The sequence below is a fragment of the Ursus maritimus genome, unplaced genomic scaffold (genome assembly GCF_017311325.1).
Source record: "Ursus maritimus isolate PB19 unplaced genomic scaffold, ASM1731132v1 scaffold_21, whole genome shotgun sequence".
Classification (NCBI taxonomy): Eukaryota; Metazoa; Chordata; class Mammalia; order Carnivora; family Ursidae; genus Ursus; species Ursus maritimus.
In genome coordinates this window covers 49569247-49576367 of record NW_024424564.1, presented here as the reverse complement: position 1 = coordinate 49576367, position 7121 = coordinate 49569247, and the positions used below count along the sequence as shown (strand labels likewise).

The window sequence follows — 7121 nt, the reverse complement described above, 5'->3', positions numbered from 1 at the left end:
CCCCCCCCCCCCCCCACGGCCCCACTCTAAGCCAAGCCAAGAGTAAGCGGCAGAGCATAACCCTCCCGCCTGCAGCCCTCTGGTTACAAACCGCTTTTACTTTGTCTTCTGCTCATAGCTACTTGGGGGCCGCAATGCATGGGAATTGTTCACACCCACAACTCTGTCTCCAGGGGTTCTGGGGGACCTGGTTCCAATCGCAGCACAGCCCCACCCTAGCTTTGAGGGCACCTCTCTGAGCCTTGGATTTGTCATTCGGGGGATGGAGCTCATGATATACCCGCCTTGCAAGATGATTTTGCAGATTTCTATAGTGGGCCCCTAACCCCCATATCCAAGAGATCAGACATTTGCTTTTCTCCTGCACCCGTACTGTTAGAGAGCACCTGGCAACTTACAAAAGTACCCCGTAACTGCTTTTTGATCAGTCAACACCAATTCCTTTGCAGTTTTTATCTATCTAGGCCACTCTTTTTTGGCAAGGGCTGCTCCGGACCACCCTGCTACTATTATTCATTTATTCAACAAATAACCACAGAGCACCTTTATGTGCCAGGGGCTCTGCCAGATGCTGGGGGAACGAAGTTAATAAAGTCCCTGACCTTGTAGAACAAGAGGTCCAGGCGTGGGAAGACACATAAACAGGCCAAAGTTAAATGCACACGGCAAGTAAAGCTACAGAGAAGAGTTAGGACCAAACTGAAATCGGAAATGTGGCAGGGAGTGACAGCCCTTCGGGGAGGGAGCATTTAAGAGAAACAGGAAGGAGCCAGCCATGGGAACACAGAAGGTAGGTAAGTGCGCACCAGCAAAGCGTCCAGCAAAGGTAAGGGCCCTGAGGTGCGAACAAGCTCGGAATGTTCGAGGAAAAGACAGAAAGCCAGTGTGACTGCAGCGCTAGAGTGAGGGCAAGCCAAGTAGGAAGCAAGTTTCGAGAGGACGAGTAAGGCTGGTTAGAAAGCTATGTGCAGGCCGGACTGGGGAGCCAGCACTGCGTTGTGTGTGTGTGAAGAAGCCACTGGAAGCTTTACAGTAGAGGAGGGACAAGGTCCCATTTAAATCTTGAGAAGATCCATCAGGCTGCTGCATTGAGGGTAGATGACAAGAGGGGAAGCTGGAAGATGAGTTAGCAAACTACTGCAGTGGTCCTGGCCGGATCAAGGTAGGCAGTGGGGAAGATTCAGGAACATTCTGGAGGTTATAGCCACCACAACCATGCTGTCACACCAGTGGTCTTAATATATTGTTTTCAAATTCTTTTCATTTCAGTCTCTCAGCACACCCAGGGAAGATGGGACTGAATTGGTGAGGCCATTTCACAGAATGAGACACTGAGGCCAAGAGTGACAATATGATTGTGCCCCCAGAACACGCAGCTAGTGTGTGCTGGAGTTGAGAATGAAATTCAGGACTTTGGACTCCCTGCCCTAAGTTCCTCTGCCTGCCAGGGGGACAGGGCATGACATGGAATGCTCCAGAGAACAAGAGCACAGATGAACCTCTGTAAACCCCGGAAGGGTCACAGCTTCCACCTCCCCTGCAGCCCTCACAGCAGGTGATCAATGGATCTCACTGGCTGACCCCAGCACTTTGGAAGACAAGGCTCTCCCAGGGAACGTAACACCCTGTTCCCTTTCCAAGTCACAGCGTGGAAAGGATAGGAAGAGCTGGAGGGCCGGTGACCCCTCCATTTTCTTCTTCTGCAAAATAAGGGCTTCTTACCTTTTAAAGGAGTGTCAAGAGGATTCATGAGAATATGGCCCAAAGCACAATACAAACAATAGATAATTGAGATTTCTGGATAGATAAGAGCTTCAAGGAGACTAAAAGAACTTGTGGGGCGCCTGGCTGACTCAGTCGGTAGAGTACGCGACCCTTGATCTCGGAGTCGGGAGTTTGAGCCCCACATTGGGTGTAGAGATTACTAACTAACTAACTAACTAACTAAACAAAATAACTTGAAGGCACCTCTCTTGCAGAGCAGCTAAGACCCTGGGCTCGGGAGGGCAAACTGCCTGGCTCCCTCTGACCCCGACTCCCGCCTCTACGGTAGCCCAGTGATCTTGGACCCCGTTTCCTCATCTGCAAGATGGGGCTGCGAAAACTCGTTCCTGCCTCAAGGAGTTGTTGAGCGGATTCAGTAAGAGAAGGCCCAGACAGCGCCAAGCACAGGGCTGGCGCACGGCAGCCTTCAGTACGTGGTGGCTGGGGTCCCGAACGGCCGCTGCTGCCATCAAGCCCGTGGGTCAGGCTCCGAGGTGGGGCTCGGCCCCGCGGCTGCCCGAAGTCGCCTCCGGCTGGGTTCTGAACGCAGCAGTGGCCCCACAGCCTGATGGGGAAACAGCGCTCACGCACCTGCAGAAGCCATCAGGGCGAGAGCCGAGAAACAGACCTCCTAGGGAAATAAATAAGGCAGGAAGGAGCCCCATAGCTGGTGATGACAGAGAAAGGAAAGCGAGCCCGTTTTCTATGGGCCATTAAATGTGATGAAAGGAGCTGGCTTCCGTGGAGGCTCCCGGGAGCTGACACGTAGCAGTCACTTCATCAGGCCAGGCCGAGGCTCCAGCTTCGGCTTGCAGCCAGACTTCCCCAGAGGACACCTGCACCTCTGCCCTCTGGAGCTACCACTGCCCGCCCCGTCGCTCTCTCCGCCCGTCCCTCCCAGTCCCTAGTCCCACTCGGAGCCAGGTCAGGAGCCAGGCTGCCTGGGTCTGCTCTCCAGCTCTGCCGTTGCACCTCCCGTGACAGTTTCTTCATCTGTAAAATGGGGACAGTTATAGTGCTTACCTGTAGGGCTGTTACAAAGATTAAGTAAACTCATCTAGGAAAAAGCACTCACAACAGGGCCGGACTATAGGAAATGCTGGCTTGGGTAATGGCTACAGGATTAAAAATTTTAAAAACCTACCACGCGTAGTTCTCACCTGACTCTCCTGCCCTGTTCCCCGGGGCACTGGGCTTCTCCCCACAGGCTACCATCACACACCATCAAACCTCAGGGCTCGTTTTCAGAAAGGGAGATTTCGTCCCAGAGAACCCCAGGGACATGAACTCACACCTGCACCCCACATCGTGTCTGGACCAGGTGGCCTGCCGCTTCCTTCTTCACACTGCCCTGCCTTTGCCCGGCTCAGTGCTTCTCCTCAGGATGCCTTCTCTGGCCTTTCTGAACCCACCTCCCAAATGTTCAAGTGGTAGTTCTTCTAGGAAGACTTCCACCCCGGGGCAAAAAGCAAACCCTTCCTCCTCTACAAGGGGGTATAATTCAATATGACAACACATTGGCTGAATGTGTCCTTCTGTCACCTCCACTGGGGCCTGGGGCACAGGGGGTGAATCAGACCCAGTGTCTGCCCTTGGGAAGCTCAGGTTAATCCCCCGTATCTTTCTCCTTTCCAAACGACAAACTCCTTCAAGGTGTCGAGCCAGGCACCCGCAGGCACTGAGGAAGTGAACTTAGATTCCACACTCAGAGCCCAGTCCTCCTTCACCACCATTCTGCCTTCTCCAGGCATGCTTCCAGAAATCTCCTAAGTACTTTCACTGGGCCAGCCCCGTGAGTCCCTGGGATATAAGGGAGTTCAGTAAAACTCCCCAGCCTTGGGGAGCCTGCTGGTCTTTGGGCTTAAGGCCCCACCCCCAATGCATTTACCAAATCAGACTGTCCTGGTCTCTGTTCTTCGTCTACACATTTGAAATGGAGGAAAGCCAATTCTGACACCAATCTCCACATAGCACCCTCGACAGTCACATAAGCCTGGGCTCCAATCCAGGTGGCGGACATCGGGCCAGCCACATGAATCCTGCATTCCTCAGTTTTTCCATCTGTGAAATGGAGACAAAAATGCCCCCCCCCCCCCCCCCCATTGGAACCACCGTAAGAGTCAGAATGTCCATCAGCCTCCCGGCACAGAAGCAACTGTGGCCAGCCCAGGAATTCCCTTCCTCTTCTCTCCCCCAGCCAAACCTCCCCATTCGGTCAAGCTCAAGATCCAGTTCCTGGAGGAAGCCTCCCCTAACTTTCCCAGGTTACCCTGAGAGCTCTCTCTTCTGCTTCCTCCCACTGCATTGACTCCAGTATTGAGCACGTCTTGGTCTTCTCATGGGTTCTACTAGGGTTGACTTTCTTTCCAGCCAGACTCTAAATGACAAACTCAACCCCAAGCCTGCCCCACAGCATCTCACCATGCTCACAGAAGGCATTCAAAAACTAACTTGCTAAGGTGGCCCAGGCCTCTGGGAAAGCTGAAGACTGGAGTCCGAAAACTAAGTGGGAATGCTAGCTCTGCTATGTGACTTTCCAGGGGGACGTTCGATTCTAGAAGCCTCAGGTTTCTCATCTGGAAAATGAGGATTGAATAATGTCTACCTGACATGGTTGCTATGGAGCACAGACGAGCTAGCATATGTGAAAGCCCTTTTGTTATAAACGAAAAAGTTCTATTTAAGGGATTATTATTTTCAGAGTCTCAAATCCAAACCTACTGACGCCTTAACTTTCTTATACCTAGAGACTAGCTCATCCCACAGAGCTTCTTAGCCCCAAATAATCCACCCACACCCGCATTCTTAATTGTCCATCCCAAACAAAAAGCCAACAGCCTAGAATTCAGAGGATCCGTGGGACACAAACCTGGTTCCTGCTCAGGGACTACAAAATCTCTGATCCTCAGATCTCATCCCTCCTCAACACGGGTTTCTCCTTCCCAGCTTGAGGTACCTCGTGCCTCAAACCTGCCCCAATAGCATTTTGACCAGGCATCATTCTACCCCACAGTCCAATTTCTATGGGAAGTCAAAATGGGGAAAGAAGACTTTGGGGGGTACAGTTGTCTGTGGGGAGGGGGGCAGTAGTAGCCTTGGTAGTAGAACAAAGATGCCGCTGGAATTTTGTGTCCAACAGTTGCTAAATGTACTATAATTATCCCATTTGTGTGAAAATCCAAGGATCTGCATTCTGCTATTTTCATGGGACTGGATGAATTGCAGATGCTGAGGAAAATGGTAAGAAGTTGGGGTTCGAAGTCTGGTACCTAGATACCAAAGTCTCTGTGAGCAGCCCCAGAGAAATGAAATCCCCGACAAAGCTGCTGTGGGCCCCCAGTCCCCCGGTCCAGGCCCAGCCCCCTTCACCAGCCCCAGACTCCCCCTTTCCTGGCTCCAGCCCCTACTCTTCCCCATTGATGCCATGTTGGCACCACAGCCATCAGGGGCAAAGGGAATGTTCCTACGTTTTTTGTTTTTTGTTTTTTCCTCCTGGGAAAACTGCTTTGTCTCTGCGAAAGACCCCAAACCAGGCACCTTATAAACATCTGAGCCAGAGAGATTTTAAAGGGAAAGAGGGGAAAGGAGGGAGCAGGCCCGGGGAGGGGGGGTTCCCTGAGGCCCGCTGAGGGTGGGAGGAGGGTCCGAGGCCCGGATCAGTGACTCTGGGGCGCCCATCTCCGGGGGGCGCCCCCAGGCGCTGGAGCTGCCCCCCTCTCCCCCGCAGTCCCCGCGCGCTCCCGGCCCAGCTACCCGCCCCGCTCAGGCCTCCCAGCCTAGGGACGGATCTCGCGACCGGAAATGCCCCCCTGCCCAGACCGCGCCCCCCTTTCCTGCCGCCCCCTCCCCCCGGGCCGGGCCGCAGGCCCCGGATCCCCGGGCTCGCGTGGCCGCCGCAGCCGGCAGAGGCGACCCGTCGGCGGCCGCAATCCTCGGCCCTTGCTGCGGTCCCTTCAACTCTTGGCGCTGCGGGGCCAAGGCGCACACAAAAGGAAGGGGTGCGCTGCCAGAATCGCCCCTGCCAGCCCCCTCGACCCTCTTCGCGGGGGCCGGCAAAGCATCCGCGCACCCCAAAGCTCCGGATGCCGGGGCGGGAGCCCCCAAGGAAGAAAATTCCAAGGCACCCCCCTGGGAGCTGCAGGGGCGGCCAAATCACCCAGCGGCAGGTGCCCCCGGCCGCACAACTTTGAAACTTTGGGCAGGGCACGGGGACGGGGAGGGAGAGCCCCAAAAAAGAGGAAATGAAGATTTGGCGGCTCTTTCTTTATTTCTGCAAAATGCACTTTGCGGGTGGCCCGGCGCAGCTCCGGCCTGGCCAGGGCTCCCCGCGCCTCCTCCCGGCCCGGCGCGGCCCCCGGGCGCCCCCGAGCCCTCCCGCGCCCGCCGCTGGGACGCGGTCGGGCCCCGGCCTCTGCCCCGCCGAGCTCGGGCCGCGCGCAGCACTCACCTCGGCCGGGCTGCGCTCCCCGCGGGCCTGCGCCGAGCCCGATAAATGGTATGCTATGACTAGAGGTATGATTACGTTATTATTATTAGTAATAATAAGAGTAAATGCTATTTAATTACGGGCGGCCGCATCCTGCTCCCGGCGCCGCCGCCCCGGCAGCTCCGTCCATGTGGCTCCGGAGCGCTTTACTTTCATTTCCAGCCCCCTCGGCCGGCCGCTCGCGGCAGCACCCGCTGGAGGCACCCTCTCCCTGCAGCTCTTCCTCCTCGGGTCCTAGAGCGCGGCTTCCCTCGCCTCGCGCCCGGGGTGGGCGGCGCGGGCTGCGCACCTGGGGGCGGGGAAGTCCCCCTGCCCCGTGGAAAGCTCATGCCTGGAATCCACCTTTATTTTCTTTAAACGTGGCCTTCCCTTGTAGGGCTTTTTCGGTGGGCAAGTCTGTATTTGTGGGCTGATGCTGGTCAAGCTCAGCACCTCGGCCCTTCCCCATCGGTGTAAAAAGCCCCCGCGGTGCCAGGTGCTTTCACAGAAAGCTCCCCCCAAAACCCTAGCTGTTTTGTGCCCTAAGCAAGGATGAGGACCGGAGGCTCAGAGAGGCATCAGACCTTCAGTCGACTGGTGTTTTATGTTTGAGATCTTTCCAGAAAGGATTTGAAGCTACTTAGACCCAGTAGGTAAAGGGAGATGAACCAGAGAGACTGGCTGTATGGCATCCCTGGCACTGGCTCAGAGCGGGTCGGGCCCGGACTGGATTTGAATCCAGAGCTTCTGATTCCAAATACGGCGTCATCCTCGCTACCACTACCGGCTCCAATGATTCCAGAGGACTCCCCCATCCCATGAGAGTTCTCTCAAATGTCCTTCTTTCCCTCTCTTAATTTTGTGCACACACACGCATGCACTTATACACACA

At 55.4% G+C, this 7121-nt stretch overlaps 1 protein-coding gene across 2 annotated transcripts in view; it reads right to left on the bottom strand.

Moving 5' to 3' along the window:
* Nucleotides 1-6462, bottom strand: part of ZC3H7B (zinc finger CCCH-type containing 7B) — a 56617-nt gene extending 50155 nt beyond the window's left edge. For both annotated transcript variants that reach the window (XM_040637592.1, XM_040637594.1), the window contains exon 1: nt 6212-6462. The gene's annotated coding sequence lies outside the window, so the exon portion shown is untranslated. The remainder of the gene's footprint in view (nt 1-6211) is intronic.
* Between the last annotated feature and the right edge of the window lie 659 nt (nt 6463-7121).